This window comes from Camellia sinensis, chromosome 6 (genome assembly GCF_055761805.1).
Source record: "Camellia sinensis isolate YWXY chromosome 6, ASM5576180v1, whole genome shotgun sequence".
Taxonomy (NCBI): Eukaryota; Viridiplantae; Streptophyta; class Magnoliopsida; order Ericales; family Theaceae; genus Camellia; species Camellia sinensis.
This window is the reverse complement of record NC_138966.1, coordinates 81,600,888-81,613,906: the sequence shown is the minus strand read 5'-3', so window position 1 is coordinate 81,613,906 and position 13,019 is coordinate 81,600,888. Positions and strand designations below refer to the sequence as shown.

Genomic DNA, 13,019 nt, shown 5'->3' with positions numbered 1-13,019 from the left:
CAGGCAAGTTTGTTAATGCACCTATTTGCTTCACGAATGAAATGTATTTATTTAATTATAATTAGACTCCTAGTTCATTTAATTTCCTATGCGAGTTAATTCATCGTTATTTAACTATAATTAGACTCCTAGTTCATTTAATTTCCTATGCGAGTTAATTCATCGGTATGCACAAATGGTTTTCTCTCTCCCGCATGGGCTTTCCTTGTTTTGGGCCTTATTCCCTTACCCAAGCCTTACACCTTTTACGCTTAGCATGGTTTGGATAAAGACTACACTACGGACTCGTTTACGAATATGTTTTTTTAGTAATTTTTTAATTAAAATATAATATAAAAAAATTAATATATTTGAGATATTTTTTAATTTTTTTTAAAAGATATGCAAAAGTAAAGAGAATAGGAAATCTTTAATTTTTTTTGTATAAGCTGTTGACTTTTTGATTCTTTTAGTGACTTTTTGATTTTTAGACTAAAAAGTAATGTTGCTAAACAAGACCTAATTGTTGTGCCAAAACTAATTTATAAGAATGTTAGTGTGGTTACAAAAATATGAAAAATGATGGATGGTTTGGATGCTTTTACTTTATTCTAAGTTGATTTTAGGCCTTTGAATCAAGTATTTAGGGGTTGTTTGGAATGACCTAAATAAGTGCACTTTTTATCTTTTTACGAAAAGATGTGCAAAAAAGTAGAGAGGTGATGTGATAAAAAAAAATAAAAAGATAAAAAGATAGATTATATTGGAGTTGCCAAACTTGACCTTAGTTAAAAACTTTGATTTGGGTTGGAGAGGAGTACTAATACATACACATTACACATACAAACAAGCCCAAACCGTGGCTGTCCCTCCTTTCTCTTCCTCTATTTCTTTTGCTCTTTTTCTTTCCCTCTTTATGTTCTTGAATCCTTGCCTTGAACATTGTTTATAAGAACCAAGGTTTGGGTGCTTGATTGAGGGCTTTTAGTAAGTGAATGTCGTGAGATTACTGTGCCCAAAAGCGAGGTTTAGTTGTATACTTGAAGGCTTTTGGAAGATCATTGAAGCTAGGAAGTTTGGTGTGCTTGATCTTCATTCCTCCCATCTCTTCCTTGCATTTTCCTAATTAAAGCTTCAAGATAGAGGTAGAGATTTCTCTACTTTAAATGTATAAATGGCATGCTAGAGCTTTTATTTGATTAAATGTATTTATATTGTGTGTGTTTGATAGATTCGAGTTTGAACTCATGCTTTTCCCCTCTTCTTTTATTTTATTTTCATTTTTCATGTGGTATGAGTACGCTTGAGTTCATAGTTTGAAAATGGAAGAAAGCATGTTCTAGGGTTATGTTCTAAAATTCTATCTTTTTTATTTTTTATTTTTATTTTTATAAAAATCATAGGGCAAATTACGACGATAGTTCTTATACTTTACCCCTTGGGTTATGTTAGTCAATGTACTTTCAATTCGCTTGATTTTGACTCTGAATTTATGATTTTGTTTAAATTTAGTTTAATTGATTACAACTCTTAGTATTTTTTATGACAAATATGCACATAAGTGTTATGTGCCATAGTTTTAAAGGCAAAATTATAAAATTACTCAACTCAGTCAGTAAATCTCAACTAATTTAGTGATAATTTTCCTTAAAAAATGCTAACGATATTATTAATTGGACCAAATTAAAATAAAATCTAAAATTAAATATCAAAATTGAGTCAATTGAAAGTGTAGGAACTAAAATGACACGAGTTAAACTATAGGAATCATTGATATAATTTGTCCAAAATCATATTTTCATCTTAAAACCTCAAAAAGTATAGTCAATGATGAATTTGATGAATATTGTCATGGATATTAGTATATTTTTCTTGTTTTGAGAAAATAAAAAATTATTAAAGAGTAAAAATAAAATTAGGGAAAATGCGTTATTTGACTAGCTTGATATTAACAATGGCTAGATTTAAACGATGTCAATATTTGGATTTAGTTTAGTATTTTTCTTGAATTTGTTTTTGTATGATGAGCTAACTAGTTTGTTGATTTAATTAGTTTTGCTAATTTTTTTTTGTCTTATGTGATTAAAAGTAAGTTATTGAATTTTTTAGATTTCTAATATATTAAGGATAAAATGATGAAATTGAAACTTTAGATCAACTTAGAGTATCTCTAACGTTTACTTATATATATATATATATATATGTATATATTAATTTTGAGATAAAATTTCATTTGATATCATGTGTTCTAATGGAAAATTTTGAATTTTCATCAAAATACCGGTCAACTGGGAGGACGACTAGATAGATGTTCGGTCGGTCGACCGGTTTAATGAACATAACCACAACATGCAGGGCAAATTTGCAAGGAAGAGGTTGTCCAAGAGGATGTCCAGGAGAATGTCTGGACAGACGGTCACCTATAAATTTGATGAAATACTCCAAACATTTTTAATTTGATGAAAGTTCAAGACATTTTTAATTTGATATTGGTTTGATATTATGATTGGAGTACTAAAACCAATTTTTTTTTATTAAATTTAAATTTGATTAAAAAAAAAAAACAAGAGTAAAAATTGGAGATACTTTTAGTGATCCGTGGAGTGTTTAGGCAAAATTACTAATTATGAAATTTTGAACGGGAGATTTAAATGTGAACTTTTAGAAAGGTTTGAAAATATGAAGCGTTTAATGGGTTTGTCTTGCCTATACTCAAGTTATTGATCTTGGGCCTTGGGCCTTGACAACTTCTTCATTTGGGAAGTGAGTTAATTTTTTTTTATTATTTTAGCCTAAAGTTAAAAAGTCTGATTTGAGAAGAGTTTTTGACTTTTTTGATATTTTTATGAGAGAAAAAATGTAATAATTATAGATTGAATGTGATGTTTTATCTTATTAAACTAAAAAGTCTATTTTATTTTTTGTACCTATTTTAACCACAAAAAAAAAAAATCCTCAAATCCAACTTTCCCAAACATAGGCTTAATGTTTAATTTTTGATTATTTTGGCTATGAGCCCGTAGTAGGCCAATAGGTCTTATTTGATCTGATAAGCTTGATGGGACAATAGAGTTGTCTTCTGGTTAGTGCACCAGGAAGCTATGCAGCAGGGATGTAAAAATGGCCCGTGGCCCGTGGACGGCCCGAAGTCTGCCCGCGGCCCGAGATGGGCTCGGCCCGTTTAGGCCCGCTTGGGCCCAGGCCTGTGCCCAGCTTGAGCCCTTCGGCTAGGGCCTGGGCCATTGTTTTGAAGCTCGGCCCGACCCATTTGCCCGTTTAAGGCCTACTTAGGGCCTGGCCCAAAGCCCAGCCTGCCTGTCTCGCCCACGTACCAATATATTTTTTAATAAAAAACAATAAAATTTTGGTAGAAAAAAAATTTAAAAAAAAAACGGTTAGGCCCGCCCAAGCCCGAGGCCAGGTCCAGGCCCATTGGGCCCGCGCCAAGGCTCGGTCCACTGACCCGTCCAAGGCTCGAATACCCCTGCGCTTGGACCTAATTTTTTGGCCCGTGGGCCATCTCGGTCCGGGCCAAATTTTGGTTGGAGCCCGCGAGGCACGACATGGGCTGGGCTAGGCCTGAGCCCGGGTGGGCTGGGCCGAGCCAGATCTACACCCCTACTACGCAGGTATTGTGGCATGTGTCCCTCATGGTGGAGATTGGAACTTGGTATGTCTTGATCAAGACGAGATTAGGAATGCTAACCATATTTATATATTTTGCTTTTATCTGATATAGAGGGCGTTTGGTGTGAATTATAGGGAGTGATCATAATTTATTTTAGGGCAAACTTCACTTTACCCTCCTATAGCTTAGGTCATATGCGGATTACTCCCCTGACATTTGGTGGACTAAAACGCACTGTTCACTTTTCTATCCAAGTTAACGGGTTGTGTAGTTCAAACGCCTATACAGAGAGTGAGTTACATTTAAAGACCAAAATACCCCTAAAAAAATCTTTAAATTTGCAAAGGCGTGCCATGGGTCTTGTTGAATGGAAGTGGAAATTTGTTGAATGGGTATGGTTTATATATATAGACCAAAATTGCATATATTCCTATACTCTTGGAAATTTGGAAGTGGAAGGTATACATATAGACCAAAATTTTGAAGTGGCAAATAATCTATAGGTATATATATAGACGATCCAAATATAAATATATAGGTATCGGCTTTGCCTCCAAGATTGAAGTGAAATTTATATATTTGAAGTTAAATTTCCAAAATTTCATATAAACCATACCCACAGTAGATAATCTATATATATATATATATATGTGTGTGTGTGTGCGCGCGCGCGTGTGTGTATATAGGTATATATATTCCTAAAATCTGTTTAGACGCTTAAGATCAAACTATATTAAAAGAAATAAAAAAATATATAGTTTTTATGAAGTGTATATATGTGTATATATTCGCTGTCATATATTTATGTGGTTTGATCTTCAATTTAAGAATGAGCTCAAGAAAAAAAAAAAAATTCCAAATATGTATAGACAATCCATATATATATATATATATATATGTATGTATCTGCTCTGCCTCCAAGAGTATAGGTATATATATAGACAATCCAAATTTCCAAAATTTTGGTCTATATATACACTTCCACTTCCAATCTGCTGTGAGTATAGGTATATATATACCAAAATTTGTTGAATGGGTATGGTTTATATATATAGACAATACTTCCAGGTGGAGGCCATAGCAGGCAATTTGCAGGTTGATATATATAGACCAAAATACATCAAGTGTTTTGTTGAATGGAAGTGGAAATTTGTTGAATGAGTATAAAGGAAGAAGAAGAAAAGGAAGAGAGAGAGAGAGAGAGAGAGAGAGAGAGAAGGGTATAACTGTCAATTTACAACTTCTGTTAACAGAAGTTAATGTGCGTTTTAGTCCACCAACTACAAGGAGGTTATGTGGTGATTTCTGGATGTTATGGGGTAATCCGCACCCGGCCCAAACCACAAGGGGATAAAGTGAAGCTCACGCTTTATTTTAATTTACAAATTTGTGATAGATTGTTTGGTACAGTTTTTGCTTATAACTTTTTAGACATAAATACTTTAAATAAATTGAGAAAAGTTAATTATTTAGAAGCTAAGAAATTAGTGTTTTTTGTTTATACTTTTTGATTATCAACTTTCAGCTTATAATAAGTTACACAAAACAATACTATAATATGATCATTATTTTATTGTTGCATAGTTTTACTTGTCATATTGGTTATGGTGGATTTTTTCTTACTATTAATAATTTTGTTACTTAAGTTGAACTTGGATAAGTTAATCAAGTAAGAACATTAGGCTTAAAAATGGATTAAATAGAAGATAAAATATATGACTTAATAATCTGTTGACTCCAGCCCACATGGAGGAGTAGTTGGAGGTTGGCTCTCTAAGTCAAGAAAATAAGAGGGAATAGGGAAGATGACTGTTGGCAGTTGGCAAGCCAATAACTTTGTTTTTGACTTTGTATTCCCTCAATTGTGTATAAATTGAGGTGAGGAGAAGGGTCTGAGTACAAGGAAAAACATAGAGTGTGTGTTTGAGTAAGAGTGCTATAGAGAGAGAGTGAGATGTGAGTGTTGTAACTCCCTCCGGGAAATTCTATAGTGGATATCTCTCCCGTGGATGTAGGCAATGGCCGAACGACGTAAATCTCTTGTGTTATTGTGTATGATTGATTTCTTGTGTGCATTAATCCTAAAAAGTGGTATCAGAATCGCGTTGGTCGATTTTCGGAAAAACATGGTGTGTTTTTCAAAATTGCCCAGAAATCAAGTTGCTCGAAATTCACTTTTAAGCATACCAGGAGGAAGCTCTTGTTGAGAGGAGTCTAGAACTACAAAGCCGAGCCCAAGAAGAGGCCCCACACGCTCTCATGTGCCGTCTGAATAAAGCGCGTGAGGGCCACTCTCAGACACGTGCCGTTGACAGCACCGACGCGCGGTGGAAGGAAGAAGAGTGGTGCACGCATGTGCGTGACGTCATCGCCACGCATACACCACCTGGGTAGTCCACGTCAGCACTACGCGTCTTCCACGTCAGCCCCACGCGTCTACCACGTGTCGCCCCACACATCTACTGCGTGTCGTCCACGTCAGCCGTGTTGACTAGTCAGCCAGTTGGGCTGACCCGACCCGATCCAGAGACGGAGGAGTTATCCTGTACTACGCGGCTGCAGTACATCCGCAGATCTGAACCTTTGAACTTATTTTAGCTAGATTTGAGCCATTTGAAGTCCGATTTTGGCAATTCAATTGTGGTTTCCAACTACTTGGAGTATTCCATAGAGATTTGTATGGTCAGATTTTTGATTCAGAATTTCTGTAAAAAGAAAGTAGACGATAGAGAAATCCACATCAACTTCAAGATCCATGAACAAGTTGAATCCTTCCAATTATGCAATCTGGAAGTTGCGAATGGAAGAAATCCTATATTATAAAGACTTGTTTGACCCTATTGCTCTAAAAGGAGTTCAACCGGAAGAATTGAAGGATAAAGGCTGGATAAAAATGAACTGAAAGACTGTCGGTTGTATCAGACAATGGATAGACCACAGTGTGTTCCACCATGTTGCGCAGGAGACAGATGCGTATGTCCTTTGGACAATGTTAGAAGGAATGTACCCGTTAAAGACCGCCCGAAACAAAGCCTTGGTGATGAGAAAGCTTGTAAATCTAAAGTTGAAGAATGGTGTGTCTGTCACTGAGCACACCAGTGAATTCAAGAATCTAGTGAATCAACTTGCAACAGTCAAGATGCCCTTAGACGATGAAATGCAAGCCGTTCTACTGCTCAGTTCTTTATCGGACAGCTAGGAGACGTTGGTGGTTTTTCTCAGCAACTCTACACTAGAGGGGAAACTGACCATGAGCATGGTAACAGATGTCATGTACAATGAAAAGACAATGAGAAAAGACATGAGAGGTAATCAGTCCCATGCTCTTGTCATAGAAGATAGAGGTCGAGACAGAGGTAGATGAAGAAGCAGGGGAAGAAGCAAGAGTAGAGGCAAATAGAATAGCATGAGTAAATCTAGAGACAGTAAAAGTCAAGGTAACTCTAGCTTCACTTGCTTTCACTATGGCTAGGAGGGTCACATAAAGAGGAACTGCCCAAACCGGAAAGATAAAGGCCAAAGCAGTAAGCCAAAGGGAGATGAGAACACGACAGCCACAATAACTGATGAAATACTTCTTGCAGTTGATGAAGAGGAGGATTGCCTTCACGTGGCTGACCATAGCTGTACAGAATGGGTGATAGACACAGCTACATCCTATCACGCCACTTCCCACAGAGACCTCTTTAGCTCGTACAACGTTGGAGATTTTGGCATTGTTCGAATGGGGAATTCTAGCTATCCAAAGATTGTGGGAATTGGAGACATTAGTATTTAGACTAATGTTGAAGACAAGATGGTTCTCAAAGATGTGAGGCATGTTCCAGATTTGCGCCTCAATCTTATCTCCATAAGTGCCCTGGACCGACAGGGCTATACAAGTACATTCGGAAATGGCCATTGGAAACTAACAGAAGAAGCTTTGACAATCGCCAGAGGAGAGATGTCTTCAATACTGTGCAAGACTCAAACGAAGATCTGTCTGGGAAGTCTTAATGCAGCAGAAGACAAGAAGTCACCAGACTAATCACACAGAAGACTGGCTTACATGAGCGAGAAGGGATTGCATCTGTTGGCAAAACAATCCAAGATACCCTTGTCCAAAGGGAGTGCCTTGAAGCCGTGTGATCATTGCCTTTATGGCAAACAGCATCGAGTATTATTCAGTTCAATGAGCAAGAGGAAAACAGAAGTGCTCAGTATGGTATACTCGGATGTTTGTGGCCCAATCGAAGTGGAGTCACTTGGCGGCCGCAAGTATTTTCTGACCTTCATTGATGATGTATCAAGGAAGTTGTGGGTGTATTTCCTGAAGACAAAGGATGAGATATTCTAGCACTTTCAGGAGTTCCATGTAATGGTAGAAAGAGAGACTGGGAAGAAGTTGAAATGTCTTCTTACAAGCAATGGTGGCGAGTACACTTCCAATGCTTTTGAAGCATATTGTGCACAAAGGTATCCGGCACGAGACAACAGTTCTTGGTACCCTACAACACAATGGTGTAACAGAGAGGATGAACCACACTATTATTGAAAGAGTCAGATGCATGCTCAGAATGGCAAAGTTGCCAAAGTCATTTTGGGCTGAAGTCGCCCATACAGCCTGTTTAGGTTGCCTTCAGTCCTGTTGAATTTTGCGATACCTGAGGAAGTCTGGTTTAGAAGAAAGGTATCATATTCTCACTTGAGAGTCTTCGGGTGTAAGGCGTTCGCACACATCTCCATGGAAAACAGACAGAAGCTCGATGACAAGTCCACTCCATGCATATTTGTGGGCTACTTAGATGCAGTATTTGGGTACAAGTTGTGGGACCTAGTGAACAAGAAGATGTTCAAGAATAGAGATGTTATGTTTCAGGAAGACCAGACAATAGCAGATTTTGAGAAGTCTGCAAAGTCTAGAGATGTCATCACTCCAACCTTGTTCCCATCTCTCGAGCCATCACAAAATGCTAGATATGATGATGTGCAACAAGAAGTGCTAGAATTGTAGGATCCTATGCCAGAAATTGAGGATCAGGAGGAAAGAGATAAAGACCCGGATGAAGAGGATGTTGAGCAAGGGGAGCAACCCCCCTAACCAGAGGCAACTGGGCCTCAGTTGCAGAGATCTGGAAGAGCTGTTGTGCCATCAACCAAATATCTCACTTCTCAGTATATTCTGATTACTGATGAAGAAGAGCCTGAGAGTTTTTCGAAAGCAAAAATTCATATAGAGAAAGATTGTTGGATGCAAGCCATGAAGGAGGAGATGAGTTCTTTGCAGAAGAACCACACTTATGAGCTTGTTTCACTTCCAAAGGGTAGGAAGGCATTGAAAAAACAAATGGGTGTACAAATTGAAGAAATATGGCAACGGTAAAATATTGCAGCATAAAGCTCGCTTGGTGGTCAAAGGTTTTGGACAGAAAAAGGGAATTGGTTTTGCTGAGATCTTCTCTCCAGTTGTGAAGATGACTTCCATTCGAGTAGCTCTAGGATTAGCAGCTCGCTTGAATATGGAGATAGAACAGATGGATGTCTAGACTGCCTTTCTCCATGGTGATTTGGAGGAAGAGATCTATATGGAGCAACCAGAAGGACTTGAAGTCAAAGGGAAACAGAATCTACTCTCCAAACTGAAGAAGAGTTTCTACGGCTTGATGTAGGCACCGAGACAATGGTACAAGAAGTTTGATTCATTCATGGTGGATCACAAGTACACAAGAATGGTAGCAGACCAGTGTGTATATTTCTGAAGATTTTCAAATGGAAAATTTATCATCCTACTGTTGTATGTCGATGATATGCTGATCATCGGACATAATATTGCTATGATCAACAAGCTAAAAAAGGATTTGTCGCAATATTTTGACATAAAGAATTTAAGCCCAACACAGTAGATTTTGAGCATGAAGATTGTTTGTGACAGGAAAGCCAAGAAGATATGCCTTTCACAGGAGAAATATGTTGAATGGGTGATTGAAAGGTTCAACATGAAAGATGCCAAGCCAGTCAGCACACCACTGGACAACCATTTCAAGGTGACAAAGCATTCGTGTCCCACAACCAGCTTTGAAAGGAAAGAAATTGAGGCAATTCCTTATTCTTCCGTAGTAAGAAGTTTGATGTATGCAATGTTGTGTACTTGGCCAAATATAGTTCACGCAGTTGGCGTTGTGAGTAGATTCCTCGCCAATCCAGGAAAGGAGCATTGGGAGGCAGTCAAATGGATTCTTCGGTATTTGAAGGGAACTTCAAAGATGTGTCTATGTTTGGGGGAGCTAAACCAATTTTGGAGGGTTTTACAGATGCCGATATGGCGGGTGATCTTGATGGTAGAAAGTCTACATTAGGATTTTTATTCACTTTTGTAAGGAGAGCTGTTTCATGGCAGTCCAAACTACAAAAGTGTGTTGCTTTATCTACAACAGAGACAGAGTACATTGCTGCCATAGATGCTGGAAAGGAAATGTTGTGGTTAGAGCGGTTTCTCTGATAATTGGGTCTACGGCAGGAAGAGTACAAGGTACATTGTGATAGTCAGAGTGTAATTGATCTGAGCAAGAATTCTATGTACCATTCACGTACAAAGCACATTGATGTCCGGTATCATTGGATACGAGAAGGGATGGAAAAACAACTGATGAAGCTAGTGAAGATTCACATGGACAAGAATCCTTCTTACATGATGACCAAGGTTGTCACCAGAGACAAACTGGAAGTTTGCAAGAATCTGATCGGGATGGACTTCAAGTAAGAAGTTAGTCATCCATATGGGCATGGAGGGGGAGAATTGTTGACTCCAGCCCACATGGAAGAGTAGTTGGAAGTTGGCTCTCCAAGTCAAGAAAATAGGAGGGAAGAGGGAAGATGTTGGTAGTTGGCAGCCCAATAACTTTGTTTTTGACCTTGTATTCCCTCAGTTGTGTATAAATTGAGGTGAGGAGGATGGTCTAAGTACAAGGAAAAACACAGAGTGTGTTTGAGTGAGAGTGCTATAGAGAGAGAGTGAGGTGTGAGTGTTGTAACTCCCTCTGAGAAATTCTACAGCGGATATCTCTCTTGTGGATGTAGACAATTGCTGAACCACGTAAATCTCTTGTGTTATTGTGTATGATTGATTTTTGGTGTGCATTAATCCTAACATAATCGACATAACTAATTCACTTGCATATCCGGTCTATTATGTATACATTTAACTGTAGAGATTTATGGTGAATTAGTTTGTTATTCACCCCCTACATGACTGGTACCAATGTAAGGCAGCACCATTGAGATGCGTGCCACATTTCTTTTTGTTATATTAGAGACATTAGGTTAATTCAGCTTGCATGTCTTTTTGTGGTTTTAACTATTAACTAATCTCGGGTCTGTAATGTAGTTGAACCCTTATGGGTTCATTTAGGAAGTGAGTTAGATTTTTAGTTTTTTGATTATTTTAGTTTAGAGTTAAAAAAATCTTGTTTGAGAAGGATTTTTTGACTTTTTGTGAGAAAAAGAATGTAATGACATGAGTTGGATGTGATGGTTTGTCTTATTGGGTTAAAAAGTATATTTTGCCTTTTTGTAACTAAAATAGGTCCACATCCAACCCAACTTATCTTTCCAAACAGAAGCTATATGTCACTTCATTTCATTAGGTTAATTCAGCTTTCATTTACTTCTGCATTTGAATCCTTATATGTCATTTCATTTCATTTGGAAACGTTGTTATGCCTTTAGTGAAAGTGTGCAACTATAAAAGTTTCAGCTAAACTTAATTAAAATCTTGCCAATGTAACGAAAATTTAAAAAAAAATTGAGGAACTAAGATAAAAATAAACATTTTTACCCATAAATTAATTTTACTAAAACAAGGGAACGTTTTCCAAGATAAATTAATTAGAATTGTGAATGATTGATGGGAATGATTTTGGAATTTGTTAGGTAAATATAGTGATTTTCAAATTAATATCACGCGTAGATTAATTAGTTTTCGCCGAATTAATCAATTAGAAATTAGGGCATGACAGATTAGGTCAATGTCAATGGTTCAATGCAGTCACTACAGGAAATTAGGGATTTAACGGCGTTTAAGTAAACGTCACTTTTTCTAACAATTAACGGCGTTTTTTAAACGCCACATTTGTTATAAATTAAAACGGTACCGTTTTGTGAGTGGAAGGTGTTTGAAAAGCGCCTTCAAATCCGGCTCTCTTCACACCCACTTCTGTCTCTCCAAACCTTTATTTTGAAAACCCTATTTTGAGCACCGCCGTCTAGACGATTGAATCCTGTCTCACTCACTCTCTTGCTCTCTCTTTCTCGTAGAGAATCGAATCTGTTTCTCTAAATCTCTCTCTCAGAGGATCGATTGTTCTTCAGTCTCTTACTCAGTGATTCTTCTTTGATTCTTCTTTAGTTCGGTGATTCATCTCAGGATTGCGATTTCGAAGTTCCATTTTGAGCACAACTCCATGATTTATCTCCATGGATTTGGAACTCTTCGTCTTCTTCGATCAGAGGTTAGTTGTTCTGTTTGTGATTTATCTCTGTTTTGGATCAATGTTTTGCTTAATGAATACTTTTGTATAGGGCTCTATATAGGTCTTAAGCCCTTAGGGCTCTTGATTCTTCTTCACTCTTTTACTCAGTGATTCTTCTTCGATTCTTCTACAGGTCAGTGATTCATCTCGGGATTGTGATTTCGAGTTCGATTTTGAGCACAGCTCCATGATTTATCTCATTCGTCTTCTTCGATTAGAGGTTAGTTTTTCTGTTTGTGATTTATCTCTGTTTTGGATTAGTGTTTTGAAAAATGCTGAATCGGTGTTTTGAAAATTTGGTCTCAGTTCATACTCCTTGAACACGCTGAGATGGTGAAACCTGCTACCATCTCTTATTAGTGGTATGTGTTATCTTCCCACATCTTTGAACGGCAACAATTCTCAACTTAACCTGGCTCTTCCCTTCTGGCTTCCCGAGTTTACTTTTATCCTTTTGATGCTTGCAATCATATCATCTTCTAAAAAAACTGGTAAGCACAGGCATGTGAATGAAAATATTTGAGGCACTTGGTCTCTTGAAAGCCCCAAAGAAAACTTCATATATTTTGTAGACAAATTTAAACAGTCCTGCTTTTCTTCCTGATGTGTGAAAGTGAAATATTGATTGAGATGGTCCATGCTGTATATTGTTCATCAATCCGTCTGAAAAAAATAAAAATGAAACTAGATAGAAGTGAACATCTTGATTGTTCTTGGAGGTTTATTTTATTTATAATTCTTACCCCTAGGAGTTGATGATAGTGTTTTTCAATCAATATCTAGTCACAAGAAACTCACACTGCTTTCACTATTTTCTTGCAGGTTTGTCCCATATGCTCCATAAAAGTTGTGAGCGACATGTTAAGTCATATCACTTTGCAACATGGACATTTATTCAAGATATC

The 13,019-nt window shown here is 37.3% G+C and overlaps 1 long non-coding RNA gene across 2 annotated transcripts; it reads left to right on the top strand.

Annotated features, from left to right (window-relative positions):
- Nucleotides 1–843: 843 nt before the first annotated feature.
- Nucleotides 844–13,016, top strand: LOC145792731 (uncharacterized). 2 transcript variants are annotated; one of them, XR_014332523.1, is made up of 5 exons: nucleotides 844–1,124; nucleotides 11,991–12,093; nucleotides 12,248–12,334; nucleotides 12,421–12,476; nucleotides 12,937–13,016. It is a non-coding gene; the product is annotated as an uncharacterized LOC145792731 (long non-coding RNA). The 2 variants fall into 2 exon arrangements; XR_014332522.1 differs by lacking the exon at nucleotides 12,937–13,016 and having other exon boundaries at nucleotides 12,421–12,854.
- Nucleotides 13,017–13,019: the final 3 nt, after the last annotated feature.